Below are 13,822 nucleotides of genomic sequence, written 5' to 3' on the forward strand. Positions count from 1 at the left end.
GAGGTTGTACGGAGGAGGGAGGGAGGTGGGAGGGATGGAGGGAGTAGGGAGGTTGTACGGAGGAGAGACGTGGTAGGGAGGAGGGAGGAGGGAAGGAGGTGGAAGGGAGGTGGTAGGGAGGAGGGAGTGGGGAAGTGGTAGGGAGGAGGGAGTAGGGAGGTGGTAGGGAGGAGGGAGTAGGGGGGTTGTACAGAGGAGAGACGTAGTAGGGAGGAGAGAGGTGGTAGGGAGGAGGAGGGAGGGAGGGAGCAGGGAGGTGGTAGGGAGGAGGAAGGGAGGAAAGGAGGAGGGAGGAGGGAGTAGGGAGGGAGGAGTAGGGAGGTGGTAGGGAGGGAGTAATGTTGGAATGGAGAAATGGAGGAATGGAGGAGAGATGATATAAAAGATATATTGTAACAAAAATTATTTTATTTTTTTAAATCGATACCTGGCAATTGAGGAAAACAGTTATTTTACCAAAAATAACAAAGCGTTCTGACGTTCAGAATAAAATTTAATCTGTAATAGAAAAATAAAAATTAATATAAAAACAATAATAAAATTAATTATTAAAAAAAAGGAATAGAAAGCCATTAAAAAAGAAAATCGTAAAGGCACATACATGGTAGAGAAAATAAATAAATAAATTACTAAAAAACAAAAAATAATATGGCAAAAATATTGCAGATATAAAGATAAGAAAAATAAAATCAAATTAAAAAAATACAAATTGTACCAAAAAAAATGATAAAAAATGTTTAAAATGTTTACAAAAAATAAAAAATAAAAATTAATTTTAAAACAAAAACACGACGCACTACATATAACACAATGGGCACCCAGATGTTAATATTAAACAGTGCGAGATGTCAGGAGGAGGGGGGAGGGAGGAGGGAAGTGGTAGGGAGTAGGGAGGTGGTAGGGAGGAGGGAGTAGGGAGGTTGTACGGAGGAGAGACGTGGTAGGGAGGAGAGAGTAGGGAGGTGGTACGGAGGAGGGAGGTGGTAGAGAGGAGGAGGGAGGGAGGAAGGAGGGAGGTGGTAGAGAGGAGGAGGGAGAGAGGAGGGAGGGAGGTGGTAGGGAGGAGGGAGTAGGGAGGTTGTGCGGAGGAGAGATGTGGTAGGGAGGAGGGAGGAGGGAGGTGGTAGAGAGGAGGAGGGAGGGAGGAGGGAGGTAGGTGGTAGGGAGGAGGGAGTAGGGAGGTTGTATGGAGGAGAGACCTGGTAGGGAGGAGGGAGCTGGTAGGGAGGAGGGAGTAGGGAGGAAGGAGTAGGGAGGTGGTAGTGAGGAAGAGGGAGGGAGGGAGTAGGGAGGTGGTAGGGAGGAGGGAGGAGGGAGGGAGGAAGGGAGTAGGGAGGTGGAAGGGAGGAGGGAGGTGGTAGAGAGGAGGAGGGAGGGAGGAGGGAGGGAGGTGGTAGGGAGGAGGGAGGAGGGAGTAGGGAGGTTGTACGGAGGAGAGACGTGGTAGGGAGGAGGGAGGTGGTAGAGAGGAGGAGGGAGGGAGGAGGGAGGGAGGTGGTAGGGAGGAGGGAGTAGGGAGTAGGGAGGTTGTATGGAGGAGAGACCTGGTAGGGAGGAGGGAGCTGTTAGGGAGGAGGGAGTAGGGAGGAAGGAGTAGGGAGGTGGTAGGGAGGAGGGAGGAGGGAGGGAGGAAGGGAGTAGGGAGGTGGTAGGGAGGGAGTAATGTCAGAATGGAGGAATGGAGGAGAGATGATATAAAAGATATTTTGTAACAAAAATTATTTTATTTTTTTTAAATCGATACCTGGCAATTGAGGAAAACATTTTACCGAAAATAACAAAGCGTTCTGACGTTCAGAATCACATTTAATCTGTAATAGAAAAATAAAAATTAATATAAAAACAATAATAAAATTAATTATTTGTAAAAAAAAAGGAATAGAAAGCCATTAAAAAATGTAAAGGCACATACATGGTAGAGAAAAAAAAAATTACTAAAAAACAAAAAATAATAATGGCAAAAATATTGCTTAAAAAAATTGTTAAAAAAATGTTTAAAATGTTACAAAAAAAAATATTTTAAAACAAAAACATGACACACTACATATAACACAATGGGCACCCAGATGTTAATACTAAACAGTGCGAGATGTCAGCAAAAAATTTAAATAAAGGGGAAGGGGAAGATTTGGCTCCACATAGCAACAGGGATTAAAGGGTAAGTAAAAAAAAATGTCTCCACTTTAATCTTGCCTGATCCCAGATACTTTTGGTGAAATGTTGAATTGCGCTTTTCACAATACTTTGGATTACAAATGTGTGTACCTTGTGGAGTCATGGAGTCTATGCTGTAAGCCACTTCACCTTTGCACAAAAGTTGTTGCTAGAGGAGATTGTGCTTGACTGAATGTTGCCGGCAGATACAGGGAGTGCCCACATGAGCCACGTTGGCTAAAACTTGGAGTTGTCGGGCTGATTCACTCTGAAAAGTGACCTGTCATATTCAGCAGGTTGTTGTTTTCTTAATTAAAGTGGAGTTCCACCCAAAAGTGGAACTTCCACTAATTGGATTCCTGCCCCCCTCCGGTGTCACAGTTGGCACCTTTCAGGGGGGAGGGGGGTGCAGATACCTGTATATTACAGGTATCTGTACCCACTTCCGGCATAGATAGCCGCAGAATCTGCGGTTATTTACGCCACTTCCTGTCCCCCCCCCCGCTGTCTGCTGGAAAACACACAGGTCCCAGAGACAGCAGGGACCAGCCGTATTGCGCTGCACAACTCGCGCATGCGCAGTAGGGAACCGGGAAGTGAAGCCGCACGGCTGGATGGAGGCGGCAGCACCCGAGGACCGAGAGACAGTTCGGCCTCGGGGGCCGACATCGCGGGCGCCCTGGACAGGTAAGTGTCCATGTTTTAAAAGTCAGCAGCTGCAGTATTTGTAGCTGCTGACTTTAAAAAAAAAAAATTCGGCGGAGCTCCGCTTTAACCACATGCTGACCGGGCCATAGCCGAAAGACGGCTGCAGCGTGGTCGGCTTATTCTGGGAGAGCGTCCATGGACGTCCTCCCAGAATCTTGCTCCCACGCGCGACCAGGAATATCTGTGACCGCACCCGGCGCATCACGGATCATGGTAAATGGCTAATTATAGCAGCCATTTACCACGTGATCGCTCCATCAAATGATGGAGCAACCACTTGTAAACGAACCGGTGTAACGTCCGGTTCATCTCTCCCCTCTCTGTACCGATCGGTACAGTGTGAGCGGAGAGGGAAGAGATCAAGTGCTGCAGCGCTGTGGGCTGGATGTGTAATGCCCCCAGCGCTTATCTGTGCCCATTCCTGCACTAATCCATCCCAGCAATACTCATCAATACTCATCCATCCCAGCAATACTCATCAACACTCATCCATCCCAGCAATGCTCATCAATACCCATCCATCCCAGCAATACTCATCAATACTCATCCATCCCAGCAATACTCATCCATCCAAGCAATACTCATCCATCCCAGCAATACTCATCCATCCATCCCAGCAATACTCATCCATCCATCCATACTCATCCATACTCAGCAATACTCATCCACACATACTCAGAAATACTCATCCATTCATCCATGCTCAGCCATCCCTACTCATCCATCCATTCATACTCAGCAATACTAATATATCCATCCATGCTCAGCAATACTCATCCATTCATCCATGCTCAGCAATACTCATCCATCCATCCATACTCAGCAATATTCATCCATCCGTCCATACTCAGCCATACCCAGCCATCCCATCCACACTCAGCCATACCCATTCTCAGCCATACCTGACCCAGCCATACTCAGCCATACCCGATCCAGCCATCCCATCGATACCCAGCCATACTCAGCCATCCCATCTATACTCAACCATACCCGACCCAGCCATACCCAGCCATCCCATCCATGCCCAACCAGCCATACTCAGCCATCCTATCCATACTCAGCCATACCCAACCATCCACATTCATGGCTCAGCCATACCCAGCCATCCACATTCATGGCTCAACCATGCTTAGCCATCCCCATCCACGGCTCATCCATGCCACTACAGTGCCTCAAAGTGTAATAGGTAGTCAAATTAGATTTGAAATTTATGCCCCTACAACGCCTGATGGTGCTCCCTGCATGTTGGACTTCTGTATGTGGCCAGGCTGTGTAAAAGTCTCACAGATGTGGTATTGTTATACTCAGGAGGAGTAGGAGAATCTATTTTGGGGTGTAATTTTTGCCATGTACATGCCGTGTGTTAGAATTATTATAAAAATAGACAACTTTGTGTACTTTCCACATTTTCCAAAAACTTGTAGAAAAAAATTACATGTTCAAAAGACTTGATATGCCTCATAGATTATACGTTGGGGTGTTTTCTTTCCATAATGGGATCATTTTTTGGGCGTTTTTATTGTCCTGGTGCTCCAGGGCCTTCAAAAGTGCAAGAGGTAGTCAAGAAATTAGATGTGTAATTTATGCTCCTAGAACACCTGGTGGTGCTCCCTGCATGTTGGGCCTCTGTATGTGGCCACGGTGTGTAAAAGTCTCACACATGTGGTATTGCTGTACTCAGGAGGAGTAGTAGAATGTATTTTGGGGTGTAATTTGTGGCATGCATATGTTGTGTGTGAGAAATAATCTGATAATATGACACTTTTGTGAAAAAAGAAAAAAAATATTGATTTTGCAAAGAATTGTAGGAAAAAATTACTTCAAAAAACTCACCATGCCTCTTTCTAAATACCTTTGAACGTCTACTTTCCAAAAAGGGGTCATTTGGGGGGGGGGGTATTTGTACTGTCCTGTCTTATTAGGGTCTCAAGAAATGGTGTGATCAATTTTCAGTGATTGGCACCATAGCTTCTAGACTCTATAACTTTCACAAAGACCAAAAAATATACACCAGTTTGGATTGTTTTTACCAAGGATATGTAGCAGTATAAAATTTATTATGAAAAATTGCTAATTTTCAAAATTTTATAACAGAAACAAAGAAAAATGTATTTTTTTTTTTTTTACAGAATTTTCGGTCTTTTTTCATTTATAGCGCAAAAAATAAAAAAAAAAACAGTGGTGATTAAATACCACCAAAAGCAAGCTCTATTTGTGTGAAAAAAGGACAAAAATTTCATATGGTTACAGTGTTGCATGACTGAGTAATTGTCATTCAAAGTGTGAGAGCACTGAAAGCTGAAAATTGGTCTGGTTAGGAAGGGGGTTTAAGTCCCCAGTGGTCAAGTGGTTAATGAGGGAAATATTCTCAGTCCCTGGCTATCATGTGGACAGATTGAGGAAATCACTGCAAGGCGATCTACAGTCAGGTCCATAAATATTGGGACATCAACACAATTCTAATCTTTTTGGCTCTATACACCACCACAATGGATTTGAAATGAAACAAACACATGTGTTTTAACTGTAGACTTTCAGCTTTAATTTGAGGGTATTTACATCCAAATCAGGTGAACGGTGTAGGAATTACAACAGTTTGTATATGTGCCTCCCACTTTTTAAGGGACCAAAAGTAATGGGACAATTGACTGCTCAGCTGTCCCATGGCCAGGTGTGTGTTATTCCCTCATTATCCCATTTACAAGGAGCAGATAAAAGGTCCAGATTTAATTTCAAGTGTGCTATTTGCATTTGGAATCTGTTGCTGTCAACTGAAGTGTTTCGGGCAATATTATCTGCTCATATTTACCAAAAATGCTTCAGAACTCATTGGACGGCGCTTCACACTATCTATTAGACCCCAGATAACTCCTCTGCCGTAGAAGCATCTGATCAAACCAAGATTTGTGTGATCAAATACTTTCAAGATTTTAAAATGGCGCTGTTTACTTCTGGGAAGTGACAACAGTACTCGTTGCTTCCGGTTTCCTATACAATAGAGCCCATTGGAGACCTTCTGGTCATCCGTGGGCTCTATGGAAAGTCGGTAGAGCTGCTGGCTGCAGTTCTGGGTTCTCCAGTGGCACGAAGATCCCAGAGAGGTACCAGCGGGTGTCAGGAGGAGGGGGGACAACTCCTCCCACCGCCTTTAAAAGCAATCCAGCAGCAAATTAGCTGGGTGGAGAGAAGTAACAACCCTGTCAAGTTTTTATTGCTCTTTGTGCCCACTGGGGATATTCACCGGGACAGAAGTGAGGTCCTTCACTCAGCTATGTCACACAGCGCAGCCTTGTCTGGCTGGGTAGGGGGACCAGATCTTTGTCTCATGCAGCTGAATAACTATTACAGGTCTTATCCCTCCCCCAGCCTGTGATTGGATGATGAAAGGAGAAGCAGCAGACTGATGAGTTCATATCTCTGTCACTCTGCACTTACCTCCAATCAGCTTCCTACTTGTTAGCACATGAGCACTGCAGCACAACCAATTAGCTCTTTGTACTTTTGTTTCCACGCCCAGTACAAACTCTGCTATAAAGGGAATTGCAAGAGACTGATACCAAATCAAATTTGGGTACTTACAATTGCTTGCATTAAAAATAAATGTATTGATGTATTAATAAATACAGAGCTGTATTAATATGGGTCTTTTGTACCTGCCTATGATTTGCTTCCCTAAATTTACTCAAAGGGCCTCCTGAAACTGCAATAGAAATCGCATTGCTTTTGCAGCTGATGTGGTCAGCAGATTGTTCTTCAAACAAAGTCAAAACCAAGGTTTAGGTTAAAATATCCCCTTCCAAATGCTACAACAAGGACATCGTTTGTTTGAACTTCCTAATTCTGGATAAGTTAAACCAACAAAAAAATACTTTCTGCTTTGTAATACCTGTTGTTACAGAGGAAGTGCAAGTAATCCTAAGATATGTAATTACCTCTTTTTAAATGTCTCAGTACCTGTTAATTCAAACCCATAACAAAGGTCAATGGACGTGTAACAAAGTTTTACACTGCCGCTTAACCTGAAATTTGTAAAGCGGAACTCCCTGCAAGAGAAGACCGAATACTTACTTCTCTAGCTGGTGGCAAGTTCAAATTGATGGTGGCAAGTCCAAATTGCAAGTCCAAGCTGCTGCCACAGACGATGTCTACATTCAACATTTCTGGGAATGTTGAATACCTATCTGTGTCCCCCACGCTGTGATTTCTCCCTCTGACCTCTACATGAGTGCTGAGTCCTGTGATGTTGTGGGGTGGAAGCAAGGAGTTTCAGCTTGTGGCAGGGGGACACAGCTATTCAACACTAAGGAAAGCCAATTGCTGGCGACTTTGGCAGGGCTGGCAGCGCTTAAAGGGTAACTCCACTTTTGTGGGGGAAAAAAAAATAGTAAATAAAAAAATAATAAAGCATATACAATTGTCACACAAGTTATGTTGTAATAAATGTTTTTAACAAAGGTTCATTTTTTTAAATGCAGCGCTGTAATTTTCTGTGCAATCCAATGCAATATGGCAACCTGGAGGCCTTCTGTACACATCTGGTGTACTAAACACATAGAAAAATTGGTGTATATCGTGCTGATTTGCAAACGTATATCAAATAGCAGCCAGCACAACACTAATGCCTCGTACACACAATCGGACTTTCCGCCAACAAAACAGTGGAATTTTGTCCGAAGGGTGTTGGCTCAAACTTGTCTTGCATACACACAGTCACACAAATGTTGGCCAACAATTCCGAACGTAGTGATGTACTAGACGTACTACGTGGTTTTTCAGCTCTTTAGCGCCACCCTTTGGGCTCCTTCTGCTAATTTCCTGTTAGTAGAAGTTTGGTGAGTGTTGATTCATGCTTTTCTTTTCGCGTTATTCGTTTAGCGCTTTTCATTTCGTGCTTTTCAGTTCGTTTCTGAACGGCCAGACATGTTGCGGAATCGGAGGAGATAACGTGTTATTTATTATTGGCCTTGGAGTTATTGCTTTGACTTTATTTTTTTGGTTGAATAATGATTTGATTTGGTATATTTTCTATATTTTTGGATGCATAGAATGCACTTTTTGGTTAAGTTCTATTGGCAGATAGCATGTTTAATTTTTTTTACATTTTTTTTTTAATGCACAATAAAAAAATTGTGGAGAATAATACTTGGCTGTGTGTTTTACATCAAATTACATTTAGGGAGTCGGCAGTTACATTATAAAAAATACAATGTAAAATTGACAAGGGACACCAACATAGTTGTATCTTTGATCTTATAAACTACGGGATAATGGTGTTGTGGTAACTTGCACAAATAAAAAAAAAAAAAAACAAAATAATATTATTCTTGATATATTATTTGTTTGCAATAACTCCATCAGTATCACCAGCAAAGCAGCTTCATTATTATCCCATTAAAGAAGAAGAGAATTGTGCGCTGCATTTGGAGATTTCATAATTTGCCACGTCACAAATGTTAATTCTCCATTACGAACGCTAGTTTACAAGACAACCACTTCTTCTTCCGAGCATGTGTGTTTGTACTTTGGACTTTTGTCCGACAGACTTGTGTACACACGATCGGAAAATCCGACAACACACATTTGTTGGTGGAAATTTTTTTTTTTTTTGTAATAGAATGGAAGATCCTTTGTCTCAACCATGGGAGCTGAACTCCTCTATGTGGGAGAACTGGAGAGGATACATCCTATGCACTGGTGGCCACTAAATAAGAGGTAATGAGGAGGGGGAGGGGTGCCCCAACCCAAAAAACCTGGTCAAGGTCTATTACAATATACAAAAACATATTTGGGGGGCACACCCTACAATGCGTTTAAATTCAAGATGGTGCTGCTATAAGACCTACAAACAGTACAAAATATATTACAGCGCACACATTCAAGAATGACATTTATCCTGCAAGGCTAGTTAAAAACACCTGAACATATTCAAAAAATACGGAGGTTTGGTCACACTATATGGTCATATAGTGCTAAGCCCACTTACTGCGACAAAGTACCCCGAATTAGTGGGATTGGTGGAAAATTTGAAAACATGCTAGCCAACATTTGTTGGCGGAAAGTCCGACAACAATTGTCCGATGGAGCATACACACGGTCGGATTTTCCGACAACAGCCTGACATCACACATTTCCTGTCGGAAAGTCCGATCGTGTGTACGGGGCATTAGACAAGTGTAAACCAAGGAATATGTGAAAAATAAAATTCTGTGCAGCGCTTAAAAATGTTTTAATGATACAAATTCATATATACAATCTAATATATAATGTGAAATGACCACAAAATTAAATGAAAACAGTGAAAAGTGATGTGAAATTCAAACCCAAACTAAAGTCTGTGTTCCGTCATATAGAGGTTTTGAAACTGTGAATATAACAGTCCATAGATAGAAACAGTGAAAAAAACTATATAGCCAGAAAGGGGATTCCGCGTGCCGTCAGTGTGGAAGTGAAGACACAGACAATGAAACCACCACCGGTTAGTAAGGAGGCTTAACAGAGTAAGAAGACTCAAATGTGCATATACTCAATGTACTGAACACCCCCAGAAATATCAGTTCCTGCTTGTGTGACTGGCTCACTGATTTTCAGGGTGGATATAAATCAATGATTTAAAAAGAAAAATGATTTTTTTATTTCAATCTGATTTTTTTTATTTAAATCAATTTTTTTTTATTTTTATCAAATTTATTTTAATATATATTAAGGATAAATTAATAATTTAGTTTTTTCAGCATGAAATGGAGCTTAGTCATGTAGCATGAGGCTGTATATTCTGCAATATTTACATTTTTGGTAAACTCATTCAATGAATCCATGCTCTGCAAGCTGAGATAACATGCACTGCATTGATGCATTCACACAATGTCACAGTAACCATGAGATAAAACAAAGTTCAGGAATATTCCCTTATTCCATTGTTTTGCAAATCTATGTACACTACAAACTGTATGATTGAATCGGTTCTGATATTGCTGTTTTACTAACCTGACAGCTTATTATTCTAAATGGGAAACCTTCATTTTGTTTTAAAGTGAATGGGAGTGAATGGGACTGTCGGTGAGTCAACTGCAGGTCAGAGGAGGATCTGCTGCGGTACAGAAATTATAGTTGCTCTTTAATAATTATGCTTTAAATCAAGTTGATTTAAATCAAGCCTTTTTACTAGTGATTTAAATCGACTTGATTTAAATTAAATCCACCCTGCTGATTTTCCCACAAGTCTGCACAAAAATACAAATCAGATTTTAGGCACCACCTGCAACAAACATATCAGTTTTGGTGAGATTTTCCCAAAGGGTTAATCACTTTTAAAGGGATGCAGACCCTGCCACTTTCCTCATTAGCACACTGTGGGTGATTACGGTGGCGCAGATCCTGTCTCTCCCTACAGGAGATGTGGGGCATTTGCCCTGGGTGTAGGGCAGTGTACAGAGGTCAGTAGTACGTAGGGCAGTGTACAGAGGTCAGTAGTATGTAGGGCAGTGTATGGGTCAGTAGTATGTAGGGCAGTGTACAGAGGTCAGTAGTATGTAGGGCAGTGTACAGAGGTCAGTAGTATGTAGAGCAGTGTACAGAGGTCAGTAGTACGTAGGGCAGTGTACAGAGGTCAGTAGTATGTAGGGCAGTGTACAGAGGTCAGTAATATGTAGGGCAGTGTACAGAGGTCAGTAATATGTAGAGCAGTGTACAGAGGTCAGTAGTATGTAGGGCAGTGTACAGAAGTCAGTAGTATGTAGGGCAGTGTACAGAGGTCAGTAGTGTGTAGGGCAGTGTACAGAGGTCAGTAGTATGTAGGGCAGTGTACAGAGGTCAGTAGTGTGTAGGGCAGTGTACAGAGGTCAGTAGTATGTAGGGCAGTGTACAGAGGTCAGTAGTATGTAGGGCAGTGTACAGAGGTCAGTAGTATGTAGGGCAGTGTACAGAGGTCAGTAGTATGTAGGGCAGTGTACAGGGGTCAGTAGTATGTAGGGCAGTGTACAGAGGTCAGTAGTATGTAGGGCAGTGTACAGAGGTCAGTAGTATGTAGGGCAGTGTACAGAAGTCAGTAGTATGTAGGGCAGTGTACAGAGGTCAGTAGAATGTATCACAGTGTTTAGAGCTCAGTAGGATGTAGGGCAGTGTAAAGAGATCAACAGGATATACTGCAGTGCAGAAAGGTCAGTAAGATGTACGCAGTATACAGAGGTCAGCAGGAATATATGACAGGAGACAGAGGTCAGCAGTATTTAGGGCATTGTACAGAGGTCAGTGGTAGTGTACAGGGGTCAGTAGTATTTAGGGCTGTGTATAAAAGTCTGTAGGATGTTTTGCAGTACACAGAGGCGATTCATTTGTAGGTCAGAGTACAGTGGTCAGCTGTTTGTAGGGCAGATTTCAAAGGTCAGCAGGGCAGATGACAGGATCTGTAGGGCAGTGTAAGTCACTAGAGCAGTGGCGGCCGGTCCATAAGGGGCGCAGGGGCGTTGCCCCCCTAATCTCCATGCCCTGATCCCTTATCTCTGTGTGGGGCACTGGACACATGGATTTCTAAGGGTTTTTTTTTTTTTTTTTTAAGCACATAATTAGAGCTTGAGGCTCTAACTGGCTTCAAGAAGGTTGGGCTTGGGGTGCAAAGCACTACGCCCCAAGCCCACCCACTTGTGACATTAGCTAATCAACATTCGCTATTGTCTTCCTGCTTCTCCTCCTTGCCAATCAGGACAGGAAGCGGGTCCTAAGAGTGGATTGGCTGAGAGGAGAAGCGACCGGATTGGCCGGGAGGTGAAGCCAGGGAAGCCGAGGAAGCTGTCCGGGACCTGGATGGTGTAAGTGTGGGTAGGTGGGCGGGCAGGGGTTTGTTTGCCGCCCCCCCAAGAAATGGAGCCACTGCACTAGAGCAGTAGACAGTGTCAGTAGGGCAGTGGACAGTATGTGGACAGTATCATTAGGGCAGTGTATGCTGTCATTAGGGTAGAGGACAGTGTCAGTAGAGCAGTGGACGGTGTCAGTAGAGCAGTGCATGATGTCAGTACGGCAGTGAACAGTGTCAGTAGAGCAGGGAATGGTGTCAGTAGGGCAGCAGACTGTGCCAGTAGAACAGTGGACAGTGTCAATCAGTAGAACAATGAAGGGTGTATGTAGGGCAATGGATGGTGTCAGTGGAGCAGTGAACAGTGTCAGTAGGGCACTGAACGGTGTCAGTAGAGCAGTGGATGGTGTCAGCAGAGCAGTGAACAGTGTCAGCAGAGCAGTGAACAGTGTCAGTAGGGCAGTGGATGGTGTCAGTAGGGCAGTGGGTAGTGTTAGTAGGGTAGTTGACTGTGTCAGTAGAACAATGGACAGTGTCAGTCAGTAGAGCAGTGGACGTGGTTAGTAGGGCAGAGGACAGTGTCAAAGGGCCGTGGATAGTGTCAGTGGGGCAGCGATGGGTGTCAGTAAGTAGAGCAGTGGACAGTGTCAATAGAGCAGTGGATGCTGTCAGTAGGACAGTGGACAGTGTCTGCGCTCTGAGCTCACCCTTTTTTGAAGCCTATTAGAGCCCCTAGCTCTAATCAGGTGCTTCAAAATAACACCTACTCTGCATTGGAATCCATGGTACGGCACCACAGATATGTAGATCAGGGGTCTGGACGCATGGATAGGGGAAACGGTGCCTGGCGCCCTCTATGGACGGGCTGCCACTGGCATAACTGTAGTAATAAGAACCATAGGACACTCAATCTGACAAACTTCCTTTTTTCTTTAGAGCCCTTTCACACTGGGGCGGGCGTCGGCGGTAAAGCATTGTAAGCGGTGTTTTACCGTCGGTACGCGGCCGCTAGCGGGGTGGTTTTACTCCCCGCTAGCGGCCGAGAAATGGTTAAAAACCACCGCAAAGTGCCTCTGCAGAGGCGCTTTGCCGGCGGTATAGCCGCGCCGTCCCATTGATTTCAATGGGCAGGAGCGGTGAAGGAGCGGTATACACACCGCTCCTTCACCGCTCCGAAGATGCTGCTAGCAGCACTTTTTTTACCGTCCTGCCAGCGCATTGCTCCAGTGTGAAAGCCCTCGGGGCTTTCACACTGGAATGAAAGTAGCGGCACTTTCGGGTCTGTTTGCAGGCGCTATTATTAGCGCAATAGCGCCTGCAAACCACCCCAGTGTGAAAGGACCCTAAGAAGGATGAAATCTCCAACATTTATTATTTATTTACTTTATTTCAGGTACTTATATAGCACTGTCAATTAACAGAGCTTTACAGATAAATTGTATATTCACATCAGTCCCACTCCCTACCCTCAAGGAGCTTACAATCTAAGGTCCCTAACTCACATTCATACATACACATACCAATGTAGACAGGGTCTAATTAACTTACCAACATGTCTTTGGAGTGTGGGAGGAAACCCACACAGGCAGAACATGCAAACTCCAGGCAGGTGGTGTCGTGGTTGTCGTGGCTAGGCAAAAGTACTGTACTTAAGCTATCAGCTGGGAGACTTGCCATTTGTTGCTGTCGATGTCTTCCTCCTAACTTGTGACACTTAACACACCCGAAGAGTAGGGAGGAGACGCACCTTTTCACACCAACAATCCACATGTCAGCTGACCTGATGGCGCCTTCTGTAAACTGACCTGGTATGAATATAGGATTCTTTTCTTTGCTGCATAATTCAGATTTCCCTATAAGTCCACCAACTCCCAGCAGCTGATTGGCGTCAAATACAAGGTTGAGATTTTAAGAGTGAACAGTTTTTAGACAATTTGGTTCCATTTCTGATTCTCCAAAATTCCTCCTGATACAGCTCTTGTTGCACACAACAGATAATTACCACTTCTGCCTTAGGGATGGGCCTGATGTTCGCGTCGAACGTAAATTCGACTCGAACATCGGGTGTTTTGTCCGTTCTACGAATACTGAACATTATGGGGGATTCACGGCAAATTCGAGCGCCGCAGAACGCCCCATAATGCACTGCGATATCGCAGTGCATTGATATCT

The 13,822-nt window shown here is 43.8% G+C and overlaps 1 long non-coding RNA gene across 1 annotated transcript; it reads right to left on the minus strand.

The window, feature by feature from the left end:
• Window positions 1-429: 429 nt before the first annotated feature.
• Window positions 430-13,368, minus strand: LOC141117372 (uncharacterized). Its single transcript, XR_012237146.1, has 3 exons — window positions 13,199-13,368; window positions 1,745-1,811; window positions 430-498 (listed from the first exon to the last, which is right to left on the minus strand). It is a non-coding gene; the product is annotated as an uncharacterized lncRNA (long non-coding RNA).
• Between the last annotated feature and the right edge of the window lie 454 nt (window positions 13,369-13,822).

The sequence above is a fragment of the Aquarana catesbeiana genome, linkage group LG13 (genome assembly GCF_042186555.1).
Source record: "Aquarana catesbeiana isolate 2022-GZ linkage group LG13, ASM4218655v1, whole genome shotgun sequence".
Lineage (NCBI taxonomy): Eukaryota > Metazoa > Chordata > Amphibia > Anura > Ranidae > Aquarana > Aquarana catesbeiana.